The following is a 21,689-nucleotide window of genomic DNA, read 5'->3' as shown; positions in this document are numbered from 1 at the left end:
TGTTAAAACTATTGTAAAATGTGTAAATTGTAATTTAAACACTTGGTCCATACGTAGGTAATGCATTAGAATACGTGTAGTAGAAAACCTGTGGTGAATACCCTACCTGTAGGGGCGCGGGAAAAGGTGGATGCTGGCGAGCGCGGGAAAACGCACACTGGCGCGGATCGGCACAACGGGCTCAGTCTTACAGTCGGAGTTGAGCATCGGTCAGAGGAACATGTACTGTACCGAGGAGGCTATCTAGGAAAAGTGGATTCCATTGAGCCTCGGATGGGCCGATTCCGACGACTACTTGGCATGGCTATATTCTCAGGCACAAAACTGGAAAGATTACGACGCCAAGAAGAATGAAAGTGCCGATACTGTGAGAGCCTTAGCCGTGCTTGTATGTGTGCTGTGCTGCCAGCTATCTCGCTGCCCGCCATCCGCCGCACCGACTTGCACAGGTCAAACATTTATTTCATCTTTAGAAGTGTATCTGTGTGGACCAGTGTTGAAACTGTTCTGACTGTTCAATAATAACGTGACTTTTACCAGAATTGCCTTAGCCGTCACTTATCCTTATCATTGACCTAGACAGGGTCCTTACCTTATATTGTGCAACCCGAGTATCCTGAATTGAAAGTTACAGTTAGTACTAAATTATCTGCAGACCAATTTATGCTATAAAGACGTTCAAGGATAGGAGTGCAAATGTAAATGTTAGTAAAGAATATCAGTGTGATTAAATTGAAAGATAAATTTTGAATTGAGCTAGCAATGTTATTTAATTCATTTGAGACTGAAAGAATGTTAGTCAATTACTCCAGAAGCGTGACAAAAGAATAGTAATCCATAGGTTGATAATTTTGAGTGTTAATGTACCTTCAGGACTTACTAGTTTCAGCATAACGACCGTAACGGTTTCAGGGCCCCCCCATTCTCTTGCCTATTCTTGCACATTTTGAAGTGTACTGATCAGAATTGAACAGTAAAATTAATTTCTATATTAAACCTAAGTGTATTAGTGTTTTTTCCAATTTTAATAGTGACATTGTATGTGTGTTTTCAAAATTGCTGATTCTAGGTTAATCTATGCCCGATTTCAGTCTGATCAATATACAAAGTGCAGTTCGTAGTAATCATTGCTGTGTGGTGTTGTGTAAGTTTAGCTCATCCAAATTAGTACAAAAGAAGAAAACCTTAGTTCAGTAGATTCTTTCTGGTTCTAAATTTGCTATAAAACGCAACATTACTACGTTTCATTATGCTTGAATATGCTACTACTTGTACAGGGAAAAACTCAATCAATGCCTAATTAGGCTGGCGACCGTACTATTAATTATTGGTAGTATCTGCTGTGTGTACTTCTTGTCCATGCGAACGCGTAATTGTACTTTACATTTACTTGACGCATCACTGTAGTTACTGACTGAATAAGTCCGAATTGCTTCCATTAGGTACACGCGGTCAACTTATGTACTAAATCCTTGTTTACAAGGTGAAGCCCGTGAACTTATTACAGTACAGGCTTTATTGAGCTAACGCACGTCCGGCAGGGCGATAGTGTTACACGTGGCTTCCCGGTGACAGGACATCCAGTTGTTGTCGGTTATAAACTAAAGACCGAACAGTGGATGTTCAGTGGCACGAATAGCAATAAAGTTCAGTAAATTAAACTGCAGTGTGAGTCAAGTAAAATAGTGTGGTGTGATTGGCATTCAATATGGACAGGAACGGGGACAGGGTAGATGTGCCGAGCGAAATGGAGAATGCGGCTAGCAGTAGCAGGAGTCTACTCGGCCAGATAACAGATGGCGTTAGCGAAAGACAATTGGCGTACATACGATACCATGAACACGTCAACGAACAGATTGAAATGTCGCGATCGCCTCGAACACAGCAAGGGACAAAACAGGAAGTAGAGGGTGATTTTGTAGATGATAGTGGGTACGTGAACGAATCCACTGACATATTTGATTCACCACAAATAAAGAAAGAACCGAAAGAAACTTATGAAGTAGGACCGGAACACACGGATTCCGTAGAACAAAACAGTGTAAAAATTTTGAGCATGAACGATCTATTAGAACAATTAACCAAACAAATTGCAGGACAGACTGAGCAACTTAAAACACAGAATGAGCAACTTCAAAAACAAGTCGGCAATCAGGTTAATCAGCTCAAAACACACGTTGACGAGCAGCTCAAAACACAGAATGAGCAGCTTAAAACACACGTTGACGAGCAGCTTAAAACACAGAGTAATCAACTTCAAAAACAAGTTGGTAATCAGGTTAATCAGCTAAAAACACATGTTGATGAGCAGCTAAAAACACAAAACGAGCAGCTAAAAACCCAAAGTGATCAAATTAAAGCACAGGTTGAAGGACAGGGAATTAAAATTAGTAAACAAATAGAACAAGTAGAACAAAAAGTAGGTAATTTAAGTTCTGTGGTAAATACTCTGAAATTTGAAATTGATACTATTAACAAAAATATGGATACTATGCAGGAGGAAATCGGTAACATTAACAGTAGATTCGATGTTGAAATTCTCAACATACAAGAGAAAGTAGAACCTCTGGTTGAAACTAAGGTAGACGAAAAAGTTTTCGGTCTTAAAACTGAGATCGTAAACGAATGTCAACACGGAATATCTCAGTTGAAAAAGGTAGTTGTAGACACTGAAAAAGAATTAGGTGAAAAAGTAACCGGATGTGTTCAAAATTGTACGAAAATTCAAGGCAAAATTTTCGATCTAGAGAGCAAAATTAAAGATAGGCCTGGTGTGGTCTGTAATGGCGCACCAATTACGAAGCTGTTAGAAGGCGAGGAACGCTTCGATCCAGCCAAGAAACATAACGGGTGGCATCCGTTAGACTTTATCAAAAATTGCGAGAGAGTATTTCCTGAGCACTTGTCTGATCAGGAAAAGATAAATGTAGTAATTAGCGCCTTAGCAGGTGACGCTAAGCGCTGGGGAATAAATTTAAATACCGAACGAATGACGTTCGAAGAATTTAGGCAAAAATTTACCGAAGAATATTGGTCTGAACAAAAGCAGGACCATTTATGGCGCGAATTTATCATGGCCAAACAGCATGATAACAGAGGCAGGAATTCTTTGAAAGATTTCTGTGAATATTGGTACCGGAAATTGACACATTTAAGAGGCCGGAGATCAGATTCAGAAATTATCTGGGAACTGTATAAAAAGCTCCCAGAAGATTCAAAGAGGTATGTAGGAAGCAACCATCGTAGCTTCCAAGCATTTCTGGAAAGGGTCGAAGACGAAGACCATTGGCGCGCAAGTCGTGCCAATTATCAAAATTTTGGCAACCATAATAACCGATATAATGACGAAAGAAATGACGGCGATGGGTTTCGCGTCAATATGATGCAGAGAGGAAGAGGCAGAGGAAGAGGCAGAGGAAGTTATCCAGGTCGCGGTCGAGAGTACACCGCGCAAAATAATAACGACGCGGGAAACTAATTTCCGCGAACGTTGCGGGCCAAACGGAAGCGGACAATACATACCGGCCCCGATTTAAGAAAAGATACCGGACCGACCGCAATGTAATGAGACAGGTTAGAGACAGGCGTGAAGCGACGCAACATGTAGTGGCGAGACAAGCGTCAGGTGCGAGCCAGCATGAGTCATATTGGCCGCACTGCATACTCCAGATTAACGGGCGAGTGGAGCATCAGAGGGCAACGGCCCAGCCTAGCGGAACATCTGTTCAGAGAGAAGCAGCTAGCAATACGGCAGCAGTAGGTGCGAACGTAGCCGTAAGAGATAATAAAAATTTTACGAGTGATAATTCCGTGGCAAAGGAAACAATAGATGAGACTGTGAATACACAGGGAGTTGCGGTTAGCAGTGTTCGCAATGTGGTAAAGGGAGATAAAGAATTAGCAGAAGTAAATGATTGGCGTGTGCAGATCGACGATCTGTACAAGGGCCTAAAGCAATGTGAGTGGGAGGATTTTAAGAAGGAGTATGAGGCGAGGAAATTAGTTAGTAGAAAGGGAAATGATAGGGGCGTCAATAAATTGACGTGGCCCAAATTTGAAGAGGGGAAAATAAATAGCGCCGCGCAAAGTACGCGTGCTGCCGATAAGGGGAAGGTTAATGATAGGAAGGATTTGGAGGATGAAATCCTCAGCATTGACGAAGAAATAACTTCTGCTAACAATCCGCCAATAGTGCGAGCTGCTACCGAGAGGCACCGTGGAGAAGGGGTAGATGGTTACATGAAAGTAATTAAAGTCCACGAGGATTACACCGAATATGAAGTCACAGTAGATGTAAATAAAGCTGATGATGAGGCCGTTTCGCCAAAAGAGGAGATTGGATTAAAATCTAAGCCTGATGACAATACCGAGGAGGAACTTAGTGCCTGTCTCAGAAAAGCCTTTATGTTAGAACCTGATAGCGATCCGGAATGGTCGGATTCCGACGATAGTTCAGAAGATGAAAGATACGCTAATATAGACAAAACTGAATATACTAACTTTCCCCATTGTGCAAAAGTAGCGTACTTAAGCGAATCTGATGTGGAGGAAGAGAGTAGTGATGACTCGAGTGAAGATGTATTTTTAGGTGTAAAAGAAAATGAATATACTTTTACTGAAAGAGGATATGAAAAAATTAGTGAAATAAAAGGGGATGCAGTTAAGTACGATATTGTACCTAACGATGACGAGATATCAAAACAAAATCCAGATGTTGAGACCGAACAAAGAAAGAAAGAACCACCGGACGACTCAGAGTTTATTTCGCAAAGGGTTCAGGTAATTAATGACTTTGAACTCCCGGAACCAAAGAAACCGCCTGATATATGTGAAGTGAATGTTAAAAGCATATCTTGGGACGATGTAATCGTCGACCCGGATTTGCTCAAGGAAGACCACGATAATGAAAAACCTTCGACGGTTAAACAAACAATAATACCAGTTGAAGTTTATAACATGAAATTGCAAGTACTTCTTGATACTGGGTCTCAGATAAGTGCAATTTCCCAATCGTTTTTCGAACACATTTGTGATAAGCCTGGGCTAGTAATTATGTCAGTAACAGGTGTAAAAATTGTTGGGGCTACTGGCAAGGCTAGCAAGCCGGTAAAGAACCAGATTTTGGTTGAATTTAGTATAAAAGGACAAAACTTTGAACACGATTTTTTGGTTGTGCCAGACTTGAGTACTGAAATGATTTTGGGGATAGATTGGTTGGATAAAGAAAAGGTTATTATTGATTGTAGCCAGGGAATGATCAAAATTAATAGTACATTTAGGAATTTGGAATTGAATTTTGAGGGAATTGGGGAAGTGTTTGATTCAGGAATTGATTCGTTGTTGTTGGAGATCGACCAAGGGAATGATGGGTTGACAAACAAGTATGAGAAGTACCATGTCCAGAAATTATTGAATGAGAGTGACAAGCAGGGGCATGAATTTAAGGGAATGGTGGAAAATTTAGAGGGAATATCTCCCGAACAGAAAGCAGAGTTGCTTGAAATTTTAGATAATAAAAGCCCCGTATTTTCGGACAAACCTGGCCTAGTTAAGAATTTTGAATACCAGATTGAGACAATAGAGCATAAACCTTTCTTCGTAAGACCGTTTTCGATACCCATATCAAAGAAGCAGGCTGTTCAAGTGGAAATAGATAAGATGATAGAGTGGGGGGTAATCGAACGAAGTAACAGCGAGTATAATAGTCCCCTTATCATAGTGAACAAAAGGGATGGGGGAGTGAGAGTAGTTATCGACGCTAGGACTTTAAACAAAATTGTAAAGAAGGAAATAGATAGGCCTGAGAATCTGGACGAAATGCTCCAAAAATTTTATAACGTAAAATATTTAACCAGTCTGGATATGACCGCCGGATACTGGCAAATCCCGTTGAGTAAAGAATCCCGTAAATATACCGCTTTTCTATTCGCCGGGAAATGCTATCAGTATAAAGTAGTGCCATTTGGGCTTAGCACATCTGTGGCAGTATTTATTAGGGCACTGGACTTTGTGTTAGGTAGAGAACTGAGTTCCCGGTTAACCATTTATGTAGACGATTTACTGATTGCTACAGAAACATGGCAGGAGCATTGCGAGTTATTACAGAAAGTTTTTGTTGCTCTACAAGCAGGGGGCATGACACTTAAATGGAAGAAGTGTGAATTTGTGAAATCGGAAATAAAATTTCTGGGGCACATTATTACTACCAACGGTATTGGCAAGGATCCGGAAAAGTTAAGTGCAATATCGGGATGTCCAGCTCCTAGAAATAGAAAACAATTGAAAGCCTTTCTAGGTTTGTGTGGATTCTATAGAAAATTCGTCAAGGGCCAAGTTTTTAATAGTCCTCATTTGAACAATTTACTTAAGAAAAATAGTGCTTTTGTGTGGACTGAAGAATGCATGAGAGATTTTGAAAGCTTAAAAGGGGAACTTTTGAATGACAATATTTTGCATCACCCCATACTGTCAAAACCTTTCCATATGAGTACTGATAGCAGTGCTTATGGAATTGGCATAGAAGTGTTCCAAGAAATCTGTGAGGACAAGGAAATCGAACACCGGACTATCGCATTTGCCAGTAGAACCCTGACAAGATACGAGAGAAACTACACGATTTCGGAAAAGGAAGCTTTAGCCATTATATGGGGGCTGAAGAAATTTAGAAATTATCTGTGGGGCCATAAGCTCATTATACATACCGACCACAAAGCTTTGACTTTTCTTAAAGATTGCCGTTTACTTAATGGTAGGCTAACTCGTTGGGCTTTGTACCTGCAACAATTTGATTACGATATTTGCTATATTAAAGGTACTGAGAATTATGTGGCAGATGCCTTATCTCGATTGCCTAATGGTATGAATGAAGTGCCCAATGAAAATGGGGAAGAGGGTACTTTTCAGATAAGGTATATGAAAGAGGTTTCAGGAAATAGGAAAATTGAGCAGATATGTAAAAATATGAGGTACCATCAGAATGAGGATTCAACCTGGAAATCAGTGAAAGTAAATTTTGACAGTGTGCAGTACCCTCAAATTAAGAAATATTACAAAATTTATAAAGGCATTTTATATAGGAGGAAAGATTTAGTTACTGAGGAATGGAGGGTATGTTGGCCAAACCAGTTTGATACTGATGTCATAGATTATTTTCATTTGGCATTGGGGCATAGTGGGCCGAAAAAATGTTTGGATAAACTGAATAAGGTCGTAGTGATTACTGGTAATGTAAGTAAGAAGGTAAAGGAACGGATTAAGTCATGTGATATCTGTCAAAAGACCAAAGTACCGAACAAAACTAGTAGGGGACCAATGCAAAGTACATTGCCTGAAGACACTCTAGACTTATTATCGGTAGATTTATATGGTCCCCTCCCAAAGACTTCGGGAAATTGTGCATATCTTTTGGTGATTTTGGAAGTATTTTCTAAATTTGTGAAACTATACCCCTTGAAAAAGGCCACAGCAAAAGCTGTATTTAGTAGGATGGTCGAATACTTCAGGACCATCGGGAAACCCAAGGCAGTACTATCGGACAATGGACCCCAGTTCATATCCAAAATTTGGAAAGAGGGAATGGAGAAAAATGGTGTGGAGGTTAAATATATTGCAGCCTACCATCCTGCAAGCAATCCGGTTGAAAGATACATGCGTGAAGTCGGGAGATTGTGTAGAACATACTGCAGTCACAATCATAGAGCCTGGGGCAGATTCATATCGGGTTTTGAGAATGTCATGAACACATTACATCATGAAACGACAGGATTCCCACCGGAAGAAATTTTGTTAGATAAAAGTAGTAAAAGTTTAATTGAAGAAAAATTAGAGTTTCCACCTTGTACAAGTTTGGGATTGAATCAAAAGAAAGAGTTGGTAATAAAAAGGGCAAGGCAAAGAGCCGAATCTAGATCTAGAAGACACGATAAGAATCTAAAAGTTTCAAAATTTAAAATTGGAGATCATGTTCTTCTGAAAACCCACGAAAAATCTAGTGAACTAAACCATGAAATTTCAAAATTTAAATATATCTATAATGGACCATATATAATACAGAACATTCCACACGAAAATGCTTACTACCTAATCTACCCAAAATCCAAAAGACCTTTAGGTGTAAGAAATATAGTGGATCTGAAACTGTATGTTCCCAGGAACGAGTAATTATGCTGTATTTTATGCTGAACCCAAGTTATTTCAAATGTAACTATTCTTTGTAAATGTCTGTATAATCTTGAAAGTGTGCTAATGTAGTTATGTGAGTTTCAGATTACCAATTGTACTGTAACTATAAAAATGTATGGAGGAAAGGACTGAAAGGAAAGGATAAATGCTTTCAGCCAGATAAAAGATGGAACTGTCTAAAATGAAAATGGGCAGTGTATGAACCAGAATATGAAGGACTGCCAAATACCAATGAGGGCAGATAAATAGTTGATGGTAAATAGTAAATGTAATCCAGAGGATGTGACAATATGAAGTGAAATGGACTGCCCAAATCCACATAATAGGCAGCAAATATGTGCAAATAATTTCTGAAAATTTTGTGGGTGTGTTTTGTTTAATAAATTAAGAACTGGACTGCTATTCAAAGCAAGCAGCGACAAATTATCCTATAGTGTATACGAAATATGCATTTCTTTTTGTAGTTAAATGTGTGTATTCCAGAATTTTAAATTATTTCTTTAAGAAATTTGGAAAAAAAAAATGATTAAATTGCTATTTTAGTAATGTTATGAAGGGAAGTTGGACTGTGCAAAAGGCACTTAAGTAAATAACAAGATATTGGTCTTAATATATTAAAATAGTATGAACCTATATACAGTGAGTGGAAGGAAATATGTAGTGTAAATCTTCTTGAACTTTTACGTAAAGATTCAGAACCAGTGTATTATTGTTAAATTTAGTGTTCCCATAAAATATGGACTTAAGAAAATTTTCTGGAAACAGGGGCATGTGTAACAATAATGTACCTATAATAATTTTTTTCTTTATGCATTTAGATAAATGTTCCTTTCTGAATTTATGTGAAATAATGTAAATATTATTTTAGATTTTTTTCTTTTCGTGTCATGTTAAAGAAACTGTACACAACTTTTGAAATGAATGTCATTACTTATGTTAGATTTTAAGCAATTTGATAACCAAAGGAAAATGTATTTAATGTTAAAACTATTGTAAAATGTGTAAATTGTAATTTAAACACTTGGTCCATACGTAGGTAATGCATTAGAATATGTGTAGTAGAAAACCTGTGGTGAATACCCTACCTGTAGGGGCGCGGGAAAAGGTGGATGCTGGCGAGCGCGGGAAAACGCACACTGGCGCGGATCGGCACAACGGGCTCAGTCTTACAGTCGGAGTTGAGCATCGGTCAGAGGAACATGTACTGTACCGAGGAGGCTATCTAGGAAAAGTGGATTCCATTGAGCCTCGGATGGGCCGATTCCGACGACTACTTGGCATGGCTATATTCTCAGGCACAAAACTGGAAAGATTACGACGCCAAGAAGAATGAAAGTGCCGATACTGTGAGGGCCTTAGCCGTGCTTGTATGTGTGCTGTGCTGCCAGCTATCTCGCTGCCCGCCATCCGCCGCACCGACTTGCACAGGTCAAACATTTATTTCATCTTTAGAAGTGTATCTGTGTGGACCAGTGTTGAAACTGTTCTGACTGTTCAATAATAACGTGACTTTTACCAGAATTGCCTTAGCCGTCACTTATCCTTATCATTGACCTAGACAGGGTCCTTACCTTATATTGTGCAACCCGAGTATCCTGAATTGAAAGTTACAGTTAGTACTAAATTATCTGCAGACCAATTTATGCTATAAAGACGTTCAAGGATAGGAGTGCAAATGTAAATGTTAGTAAAGAATATCAGTGTGATTAAATTGAAAGATAAATTTTGAATTGAGCTAGCAATGTTATTTAATTCATTTGAGACTGAAAGAATGTTAGTCAATTACTCCAGAAGCGTGACAAAAGAATAGTAATCCATAGGTTGATAATTTTGAGTGTTAATGTACCTTCAGGACTTACTAGTTTCAGCATAACGACCGTAACGGTTTCAGGGCCCCCCCATTCTCTTGCCTATTCTTGCACATTTTGAAGTGTACTGATCAGAATTGAACAGTAAAATTAATTTCTATATTAAACCTAAGTGTATTAGTGTTTTTTCCAATTTTAATAGTGACATTGTATGTGTGTTTTCAAAATTGCTGATTCTAGGTTAATCTATGCCCGATTTCAGTCTGATCAATATACAAAGTGCAGTTCGTAGTAATCATTGCTGTGTGGTGTTGTGTAAGTTTAGCTCATCCAAATTAGTACAAAAGAAGAAAACCTTAGTTCAGTAGATTCTTTCTGGTTCTAAATTTGCTATAAAACGCAACATTACTACGTTTCATTATGCTTGAATATGCTACTACTTGTACAGGGAAAAACTCAATCAATGCCTAATTAGGCTGGCGACCGTACTATTAATTATTGGTAGTATCTGCTGTGTGTACTTCTTGTCCATGCGAACGCGTAATTGTACTTTACATTTACTTGACGCATCACTGTAGTTACTGACTGAATAAGTCCGAATTGCTTCCATTAGGTACACGCGGTCAACTTATGTACTAAATCCTTGTTTACAAGGTGAAGCCCGTGAACTTATTACAGTACAGGCTTTATTGAGCTAACGCACGTCCGGCAGGGCGATAGTGTTACAGTACCATCATCTACATCAAAGGCAAGAAGAAGATCACAAAGATGCGTCGAATACTCTAGTTTGCTGTTGTTTAAGACCTGGAATTCTATTGGTGTTCTGCTCTCCATTGTGTCAAAAAGAAGAAGATAATGTATGAAAATAATGCTATGTCAGCTTATGAAAATGTTGGATGAAAAATAAAAGATTTTTTTACCTCACAATCCATGTACGATTTCTCTTCATCCTGCTTCCACTTTGACAGTGTACAGTTCTGCTGAGATAGAATGTCTGTGGTTTTCTTTGAGTAATGGTGACACAATTTATAACATGTCTGCTATATGTCTTTGGAAGCAGACATGGTCACAAGCCTCCTGTTTCCATAAGCCAATTTGTGCTGCATGATATTAGTAATCCCGTGTAACCATTCTATATATTTTGTTACCTTCCATGTTAAACTTCAAGTCAAAACTAAAGTCATTTACGTCTTGCACATCCTTTATACATACAACTGGAATAGGTATTTTGTAAATAACAACAAAGACATAAGGAAACGAATTTTTACATTTATTCATTTCTTACAGATACTATTTCATTCTTGAGGCACAATTTGCTTCTTGTGGTAAAATTTGGTTATAATATGCAATACAGAGACAGATTTTCTGCACAATATGCAAAGTGGAAATGAAGTCCCATGCTTCTTGACAGAGCATAGGGTAACAATGTGGGAGACCCGCACCGCCGTACTAGGTAAGATTCTTGTGGAGGTGGTTTGGCGTTACCTTCCTCCGACTGTAATGGGGATGAATGATGATGATGAAGACGACACAGCAAAACGAAGTCATCACGGGGGAGGTGAAAATCTCTGACCCCGCCAGGAATCGAACCCGGGACCCCGTGCTCGGTAAGCGAGAAAGTTACTGAGAGACCACGAGTTGCACACTCTGCGCAATAACAATAACAAAAAAAAGAACTCACAGGTTGAAATATTTAGAATTTTCAGATAGTAAATCTGTGCGAAAATGCAATGCGGAGAGTACACTACAACAGTTCCAGTATTACTAGTTACACAGTTTTTATACAACAATTCTGATGGACTGTTAACTATATTGTATACTTAAAAACTAACCAGACGTGTATGGCTAGCGACAGGTGAAACTTAAAAACCTGTTCTGTTTACATGGCATGCAAAGTGAGTACATATATTTCTATTATACAATTTTTTTGTCAATGCATATGGTGTACAGGTATTTAACAAGTGGAATTTCTGTCGACAATCATGGCGTGTAGATTCTTTTTACAATATACACAAGCGTAGACAGTACACGTTCCTCACACACATGGTGTGCGTATATAAATATTTATATAACACACACACACACACACACACACACACACACACACACACACACACACATGCATGCATGCATGTACTTAAACTATGATAAAAGGGTCGTACCATTCTACAGCATCTACACCCAGTCTCTTTCTCTCCCTCTCAATGAATCAGAGTCCCACACCCCCTCTCTCTCTCAACAAGTGAATAGTGTGAGTCGGGAGAGTTTCAATCCCATCACCACAAATGACCCTTTCAGCATCAAGAGGCGAAATACCAACTTAAGACTGCAGTACAAGGCACACCTCATGTCCTCTCGACCAAATACTAATTTGCTGCACCATATCCTGTGTGGCTGCAGCAGAGCACTGCGAACACTCGTGTACATACACTGCAAGTAGTCTTCGATAGAAAGGGCTCCTGATGCCACATGATGCACACCTTTAGCACGTCTCTGAGTGACACCTTCCAATGTGCAATATGCATACATTTTTGCTCGCAGACCTACAAACTCCACAACTGGTGACCAATTTGACTCGTCTTTCATTAGGCTGATAAACTTCTTGTTCTGTGGGACAATAGACTGTTGCCTGTTTGAGGGGGGCGGGGGGGCGAGGAGGGGGGGAGAATGCAACAGTTCGATGCACAACACAGCACTGCATTTAATGGCCGGATACTGCAGATCATCAACACTCTTGAGGAGCTCCATTTCTAGAACAGCAAGAATCTTTCAGAAGCCCTACGCAGTCTTGGTACCTGCTCGACACTCAATCTTGGTGAACTACACTCCTGGAAATGGAAAAAAGAACATATTGACACCGGTATGTCAGACCCACCATACTTGCTCCGGACACTGCGAGAGGGCTGTACAAGCAATGATCACACGCACGGCACAGCGGACACACCAGGAACCGCGGTGTTGGCCGTCGAATGGCGCTAGCTGCGCAGCATTTGTGCACCGCCGCCGTCAGTGTCAGCCAGTTTGCCGTGGCATACGGAGCTCCATCGCAGTCTTTAACACTGGTAGCATGCCGCGACAGCGTGGACGTGAACCGTATGTGCAGTTGACGGACTTTGAGCGAGGGCGTATAGTGGGCATGCGGGAGGCCGGGTGGACGTACCGCCGAATTGCTCAACACGTGGGGCGTGAGGTCTCCACAGTACATCGATGTTGTCGCCAGTGGTCGGCGGAAGGCGCACGTGCCCGTCGACCTGGGACCGGACCGCAGCGACGCACGGATGCACGCCAAGACCGTAGGATCCTACGCAGTGCCGCAGGGGACCGCACCGCCACTTCCCAGCAAATTAGAGACACTGTTGCTCCTGGGGTATCGGCGAGGACCATTCGCAACCGTCTCCATGAAGCTGGGCTACGGTCCCGCACACCGTTAGGCCGTCTTCCGATCACGCCCCAACATCGTGCAGCCCGCCTCCAGTGGTGTCGCGACAGGCGTGAATGGAGGGACGAATGGAGACGTGTCGTCTTCAGCGATGAGAGTCGCTTCTGCCTTGGTGCCAATGATGGTCGTATGCGTGTTTGGCGCCGTGCAGGTGAGCGCCACAATCAGGACTGCATATGACCGAGGCACACAGGGCCAACACCCGGCATCATGGTGTGGGGAGCGATCTCCTACACTGGCCGTACACCACTGGTGATCGTCGAGGGGACACTGAATAGTGCACGGTACATCCAAACCGTCATCGAACCCATCGTTCTACCATTCCTAGACCGGCAAGGGAACTTGCTGTTCCAACAGGACAATGCACGTCCGCATGTATCCCGTGCCACCCAACGTGCTCTAGAAGGTGTAAGTCAACTACCCTGGCCAGCAAGATCTCCGGATCTGTCCCCCATTGAGCATGTTTGGGACTGGATGAAGCGTCGTCTCACGCGGTCTGCACGTCCAGCACGAACGCTGGTCCAACTGAGGCGCCAGGTGGAAATGGCATGGCAAGCCGTTCCACAGGACTACATCCAGCATCTCTACGATCGTCTCCATGGGAGAATAGCAGCCTGCATTGCTGCGAAAGGTGGATATACACTGTACTAGTGCCGACATTGTGCATGCTCTGTTGCCTGTGTCTATGTGCCTGTGGTTCTGTCAGTGTGATCATGTGATGTATCTGACCCCAGGAATGTGTCAATAAAGTTTCCCCTTCCTGGGACAATGAATTCACGGTGTTCTTATTTCAATTTCCAGGAGTGTAGATTCGCTCGTCAAAGGCATCCATAAGCACCGAATATTGTAACTGCGGTGTGGTGTTACTAATCTAATGCCCTTCAACAAAAGGATGGAAGACGGAACTGCCGCTAGCCACAGGATTACTACTATTACTATAACTACGAGCTACAAATAGATGGTGACGATGCTGCTGTTGCTGCCGGCTGTGACGAGGAGCAGGGAGGTGCACATACCTTGCAGTTCAGGCAACAATGTTGGGGAGGGAGGAGGAGATGGTGGGTTGTCCCAGTGTGAACACCCTGGCTGTGGCTGCAGCGGCGGAGATGGTTGTTGCGACAACCGAAAGCCAATTTCTGGACTGAGGATGGCCCATGGACAGTAGAGCAGAGCTGGTGTGGGGGCAGTGGTGGCAGGGCCGGCTGCAGCTTCCTACACAGGGACGAGTGGTTTCTTACATGGCGGAGCAAGCCTACAGGACCGTGTCTAGATGGTTGTTTCTTCACAGCTCCGTGTTCCCACGCCACTGTGTATTGTGGTGAGACACCTGCTGGAGGTAGAAGAATAACGATAAAAATATTAAGTACACCGTTCTAGACATTGCCAGTTCCTGTTTCTGCAAGGAAGGAACACTGATTATGTGTGGGAATGTATATAAATTAGAAATGACATGTCTCTCAGGCAGTGGCGGATACACGCGCACCCTCCTCCTCCCCTTGCAGGGACGCTCTCATTGCCACCCGCGCCGCCCCCGCCAGTCACCCCGCACGCTAATCATTCGTTTCTTTCGTCATTCGACTCGAGTGAATCGAGTTATCGAGTAGTTATACTTTCCTATGTAGTACGCGCGTCCTAGTCATCGTATTTTATATGTTTCTGTCTCGTACATAGATAACTAACACATACTTATGAGAAAAGCCGTGGCCATTCTAGTGATATCGATACGTTATTCTGCCTGGTATTTGTTCGAGAAAAGTCATGAATATTCTACTCTTTTGTTATTAAAAAGAGACTAATGGGAGAGATTCTTCAGTACAAGCAAACGAGCATAAACGCCCTTAATGATCGTTATTCTGTTATGCAGGCGTTGTCTGTTTATCCTAGATATGACTATCATACTTTGCACACGCTGTACAAAATATTTGCTTGTCTACCTTCATCTACTGCTACAGTAGAAAGAAGTGTTTCAACATTGCGGCGTACAAAGATATTGCTGAGGTCGACAATAAAGATGGATCGACTCAATGGCTTAGCTCTGTTGAACATTCACCCTGACATTGATTGTCCTATTGATGATGTAATAAACCAATTTGCCAGGAAGAATAGGTGCACAGAATTCACATTTAAGGAAGAGAACCACAATTTTATATCATAAGATGGCATTGTTTTGTATATGTGTATAATCAGTTTAAATAAAACTTACATAAACTTTACATGTGACTTGATTATCTTTTATTAAGGTAAAAGTAAAGGTAGCTCAAGATATCTTTAGAGTCCCCTCCTTGAGGTTTTTCTGTATCCACCACTGCCCTCAGGTCACTGGGAATCACCTCTGTCATTTTCTCAAGGGATATCCCGGACAATAAATGTCATACGATCATTTCATTTCATACCGTCGCAGTTCCATCTCCTCCACACATTGACACATTGTGGCTTCTCATCATTCTCACCCCAATCACTGGGGAATCATTGATTGATGTCTATAGAATCAGCTCAAACAGCATAGTCTTTATTTAATACATAAAACGTACACACACAAAACTAAGAAAATTTTTGTGAAATGTACACTTACACAAAAGCTGTGATGTGTATAGTATCACAACCACTGTCCCTCCCTGCTTCTGATCCTCGAAATCATTTACAACATTAAAGAACATGCATCAGACTTGTTGGCTGTGAAATAACAGTAACATATTATGTATACATAGCGCTATGATGAAATTTTAGGAAGAATTTTTTTTAATGAAAAGAATGTGTATCAGACTTGTTGACCACTAAATAACAGCAATATATCACATATACACAAAAAAACTGTCAAGAACAATTTTTTTTGAATATACAGTTACACAATAGCTGTGATGTGGGTGGCATAACAGTCTCTGTCCCTCACTGCTCCTCCACCTCGAAATCATCTGCGAAAAAAAAAAAACAGCCTGAGGCAACAACATATTACATAAGCACACAGCTGATGAAATATTTCAGTGGGAAGACTATGTCTCAGCAACATGTTACACATACATTCGACACTACAAAGAAGAAAATATGTACTTACAATGTTGATGCTACTGCTACTGCTTTTGCTGCGTCTCAGCTTCCAGCTGATCCAGTGTGTTATGGATATATGCTGAAACAACAAGAAGAAGACCTGTATTCAATACTATGAAATTCTTAGCGAAATAATTGTGAGAAACAAAAGTTAGAGCTATCGATTGGAATACGTATTTACCAGGCGATTCTCCTTGCCTAGGGCGTTTGCCACTGGCGCTTCTACTGTTCGCTGCTACTGACTTATTCGTGGTAGATGCAGTATCGAAAACTCAAAGCTCTAATGAGGACAACAGAACATAGTCAGAGACTAAAGCAGAATGCAGATGACTTGGGGTAGGAGTAGGCTTTATATACCTTCACTGACTCAGCAGTAGCTAATAGGACGGTTGAAAACCTCCGTCTGCATGTTTATACAGACTGGTTCATGCAGGTTTTCACACAAACAAGAAGCAACCACTTGAGAGAGAGAGAGAGAGAGAGAGAGAGAGAGAGAGAGAGGTAGCAAGTCTAGGATTTCCCGATCAAAGGAATGCAGCTATCTGATGCTTTGTTCGGGGCCATGAGAATAGTGGGCAGTCCCTCAGGTGGTTAGGCACATGCATCCACTCGGACCAGTGCTGTTGCACATGGAGGCTAGCTGTGAGGCCTCTGACAATTGTTTCCCTGTGGCCCCTGATAGGTATTTTTCCATGTGATGAAGAGAATGGGTGTCTCATGCATGCACAGTCTCACAGTAGTTCCACTGGCCGCCACATGGTCCCACTAGAAGCACATGCTGGCACTAACATGCCATTAGCCTGCAGACATCCACAGTGATCAGAGCCGTCAGAAGTTGATGTTCCACCCAGCATCTGGCGGCGTCCAGCCTGCAGACATGGTCTTTCATCTGTGGGGTGCAGATGCATCTGTCCAGTGCCCGCATGGTGCCTGGATGACAGAAATACAGTCAGTCGACCCAAAATGGCGGCTAATATGCCGCCCTCCAGACGTGCAGACATGAGCTCTACCCAAGTGGGGGAGCACTCTCTCCCACAAACTCAACAAATAAAGAAGATGAAAATTGAATTGAACAATGTATTATTATTGACACTGATTTGAATTTTATGTTGTGGATCCTTCCTCTCCAGCACAGGCTGAGTCTTTCTCCCATTAATTTCCAGATGGTAGGAGGGGAGGATTGGGAGTCAGTTAGGTGAGAGGAGGCTGGGGGGATTTCCAAAATGGGGAGGGTTATTTAATTGATCAATTTAATTAATTAGTCAATTAATTTGATACCAAAGTGTGATCACGTCGGTGAGGGGAGGGGGGGGGGTAGGGTTAAGGATTTCTCAGAGAGCTGGGGGAGGAGGGGGAGGTGTGGGGGTCTCTCAGAAGGATGGATTATCTCCAGGGAGTCATAAATCAATATCCAGGCGTTCTTAAGCCAATTAGCATAACAATAGGCTTAGGGAAGGCGGTAATTAGCCGCTGAATGTATGCTTGCCCTTGAATGCATGCAATTCGCACAAACAAAATGTGCCAGGTATCGCTCTGCCCCATTACTGGCATGTTGTACATCAGCTCTGCTGCCTGAAGCATGACATGAGTTTGTGGTAAGACTGCAGCACAATGGTAGCATTACTGGGGAATATTCTGATAGTTTAGTTACGACAAATACACGAATTTCATGTTATCAGACCATCTGAGATGTGTGAAAGGCAGGGGATCACTTACACAACTTCCCACATTCTTTTTTCACTGTGTAGTATTTTAGTTGGTCATTCACGTTGTCGACTGATCTAAATGCTACTCATGACCTTTTACTCATGTTTCGTAATAATTTTTCTCTCTTTCGATTTAGGTATATTTCGGTATTATCTCTGATTTTCTCCCAGTTTTCTTTTTGCTTTTCTTTTTGATTTATAGAATTCTAGTTGTCCACTCCTGTAAATTAAAGCGTAATATTATTTTCGTCGATCACCTGCAGTAAAATGGCGGAAACTTTGAGTGATATCTCACTGTGGTGGCCTCAGCTTTATCCCTTCTATTTTAAAATCATCCCATGTCAACTGTGTTTTCAATGTTAATTTCTCTTTGATTAACATTAATAAACCCATATCATTTATCGGCAAGACGTTTCACCTTCCAGATATTAGTAACGAGTTATTTCAGCCACTAGCTGATGTGTTACGGCCACAAAAAATATAATAGGAGTGTTATCCACTGTGTAGTGTGCAATCGCAAGTAATAGGTTCGTGGGGAAGACCGTGTATCACTAGATCTACTGTATCTGGAATGAGAATAATAAGAACAAGTTACCTTGTCCATCCGCGAGATACCCCGTAGGGAAGCTGACATCTCATAGTTGTCAGGCAGCATCGGACACAGTTCACATCAGTATTTACACACGTCCTGGCTTCTCGCATAAATGACGTGTCCCTGCCAGGATTTTGAGGTTTCCAGGACGAACTGAAAAATCTGGTAGGAAGCAGCCAGAATTTTTTTTTCAATTTGGTCAACATCATACATTTGTAGGGAATTTCATTTTCATCTCTAAATTAATTAAATTCGATACAACAGTATAATTTAAAACTTTGAGGGTATGGTAAAATATTTATTATGTATTTTAGTATAAGTTGCTTGTGCTTTTCCTAATCCTTCTCTTCCTGGGTCAGGTCCACTTAACTGTTGTTTTTTGCATTGAATGCACAATGACATGAGACTTTTTAGATTTAAGGTGTAGAGACAGGCAGACTTCGGTAGTGAATTAATTGATTTAACGCGAAGTCTGATTAGCAGTCAGACTCGAAATAAAGCAGATAAAAAGCACGTAACATCGTTCATGCATGCAGAGGCAGACGATAGCATAGAGGATTTATTCATGGGCAGTAGTCAGAACAAGTAGACACAGACAAAAAAGGCACTGGGCAAGCTCAGCGGGACGTCGTAGGAAGTGGTGGCGAGACAGGAATGCAGGAACTTAATGATACGACTTCAGAGGCAGAATTCGGAGGGAAAGAGGAGAGCATTGGTGGTACAGCAGATTTGAATGCTCAAGTGAGTCAGCCAGTCACAATGGCCACACAAGTGGTAAGGCATGAAAATTAGCTTGACAGAATTAAGGATCTTATGTTACTTCTCGTTAGGAAAAATGAGGAAAGGGAGAAGAAAAATGATGAAGCGGAGAGGAGGCTAGATGAACGATTCGACAAAAAGGGTAAGGAAGTAGATATAAGGCTAAAAGAAAATTGAGGGAAGCCTACAGAAAACTAACAAGGGATTTGATAACAGTGCCTGGTTCGTTTCCATAATAATGGAAAGCCAAGGAAAAATGGAGTCACTGCACCCAGAGTTCGTGGACATGAAATCTGGGATTGAAGGGAAGAGAGTACAGGCTAAGGACCTATAAGGTAGAACAAGGAGATGAGGGGTAATGTTTGTGAGGAAGAACAGTCTGATAAGATAGATCAGTTGTCGAGCCAGTACAGGAAGCTTTAGGTGAGGTTCGGGAACAAGTTGAGGTGCAAGAGATTGCATCAGAACCTTCACCTGTTATTACTATAGGGCACCTGATTAGTGATATTGAACGGAGTTCAGACGGCACTGTGCCAACCAGTGGTTAAGATTCGGAGCAAGAGCTAACAACTGTTCAAGAGGAGGTGGCGAAACGAATTTCTGTGAGAAATGAGCTCAAAATGGTGGTAGCTCCGTATGATGAGAATGTGTATGGTTCTGCGTTTGTCACTAAGAATTAATGCTTCACAACATGTCGTGTCTTTCCTGAAGATTAGGATGTGTTTACGTATGATGTTAGTTGAGAACATATTATTAGCTGATATGGTGTACAGGGATACGATTGGATGAAGTGGAATTCTCGGATGTTTAGAAATTATCGAATTTAGTGTGGACAGTTTTCAACAGATACTGCACCACATTCTAATTCATGTGGTACCACGATAAAGAGTTTTCTAGTAGAATTGGAGTAAAGTGAAATTCAAGTGTCAGGTTTTTACTGGGTCCAATGGAGGATACACTATTACAAAATGAGTAGGGACCATGATTTTTCAGAGTCATGTAATTTGCATGAAGTATGTACATATTTAACTGGCTAGTTGGACAGTGTCCGTATGTCTTGTTTGTTAAGCAGATGATGTGAGTGTATTTTTGAAGTCATGAAATTTTGTATTAATGAGGTAAATTTTCAGATGATACAGGTATAGATATAGGTGAAGGAGGTGCTAGTGTGAGCTCAGCATCTCTCAAATAAACAAAAAAGGTAATGCCAAAAGTTCTTGTCCCTGTATGCCGGACCATGGCATATCAGGAAAATTGGTCGCTGCAATGCAGTGGAGTTAGAGCCAATCAAGTTTTGGAAAACTTTTTATAGGCGCCATGTGGTACGCATCAAGCCATCTTTTTGTGTAGGAAGATATTCAAAGTTTAGGATAAAATGTGGTGGACATGTTGACATTAGAAAATATCTTTTGGTGTAAGTCTTGGGAGAAATCATCAAGATTATTGTGCAGGAATTACTATTTATTGATGTATTAGAGACAAACTTTTACTGTGTACTGTAGAGTTGTTTTCATAATAAAGGAAGGATGCTGATGACTGGTCGTAATATTTGTGGGATGATGGATACAATATGTGCCCTGTCCTGAGGTAGAGATCGGGGCATAGTGGTCGGAGTCGCATTCGCTGAAATGTAGTGTGAAGGATCTTGTACAGATAACCTACAGGCCACTATTGTGTTAGGGAATTTTGTATGTCCACATCGATGAATGCGCCGACTATAAAGGAAATTTATTGTCGGCATTAAAATGATGTGTTGGCCACTGCCCACGTCTAGTTACGCGTAGACCTTTATTTATATTTGTTCCATTCACGCCGGTGATCGATGTGACCGCCCAAATCCAGTTAGGAAAAGGTAGGGGACGCATTTAGGGAGACTAAAATTTGTAAGCAGTTCCCGGATCCTGCTGAAGAGATACAACACTTCCGCCGATAAACATTTCAGGACAGAAGCTGATTCACAGAGTTGTAAATGTATACCTGGGTGCCGTTTATAAACAATAACCATACTTATTCTCTAGTTTTGTTTCGTTCAGGTCACTAATCTGTTACAGCCACCCCATCAAAATGAGAAACTTAAAGAGGAGAGACTACACTTATCCACCTTGAGCAGCAAAATTTATCGAACTGGAAATAAGAAACTGGAGGAAAACGCAGGTGTT

Source organism: Schistocerca cancellata, chromosome 4 (genome assembly GCF_023864275.1).
Source record: "Schistocerca cancellata isolate TAMUIC-IGC-003103 chromosome 4, iqSchCanc2.1, whole genome shotgun sequence".
In the NCBI taxonomy this organism is placed as follows: Eukaryota; Metazoa; Arthropoda; class Insecta; order Orthoptera; family Acrididae; genus Schistocerca; species Schistocerca cancellata.
This window is presented reverse-complemented; position numbering follows the sequence as displayed.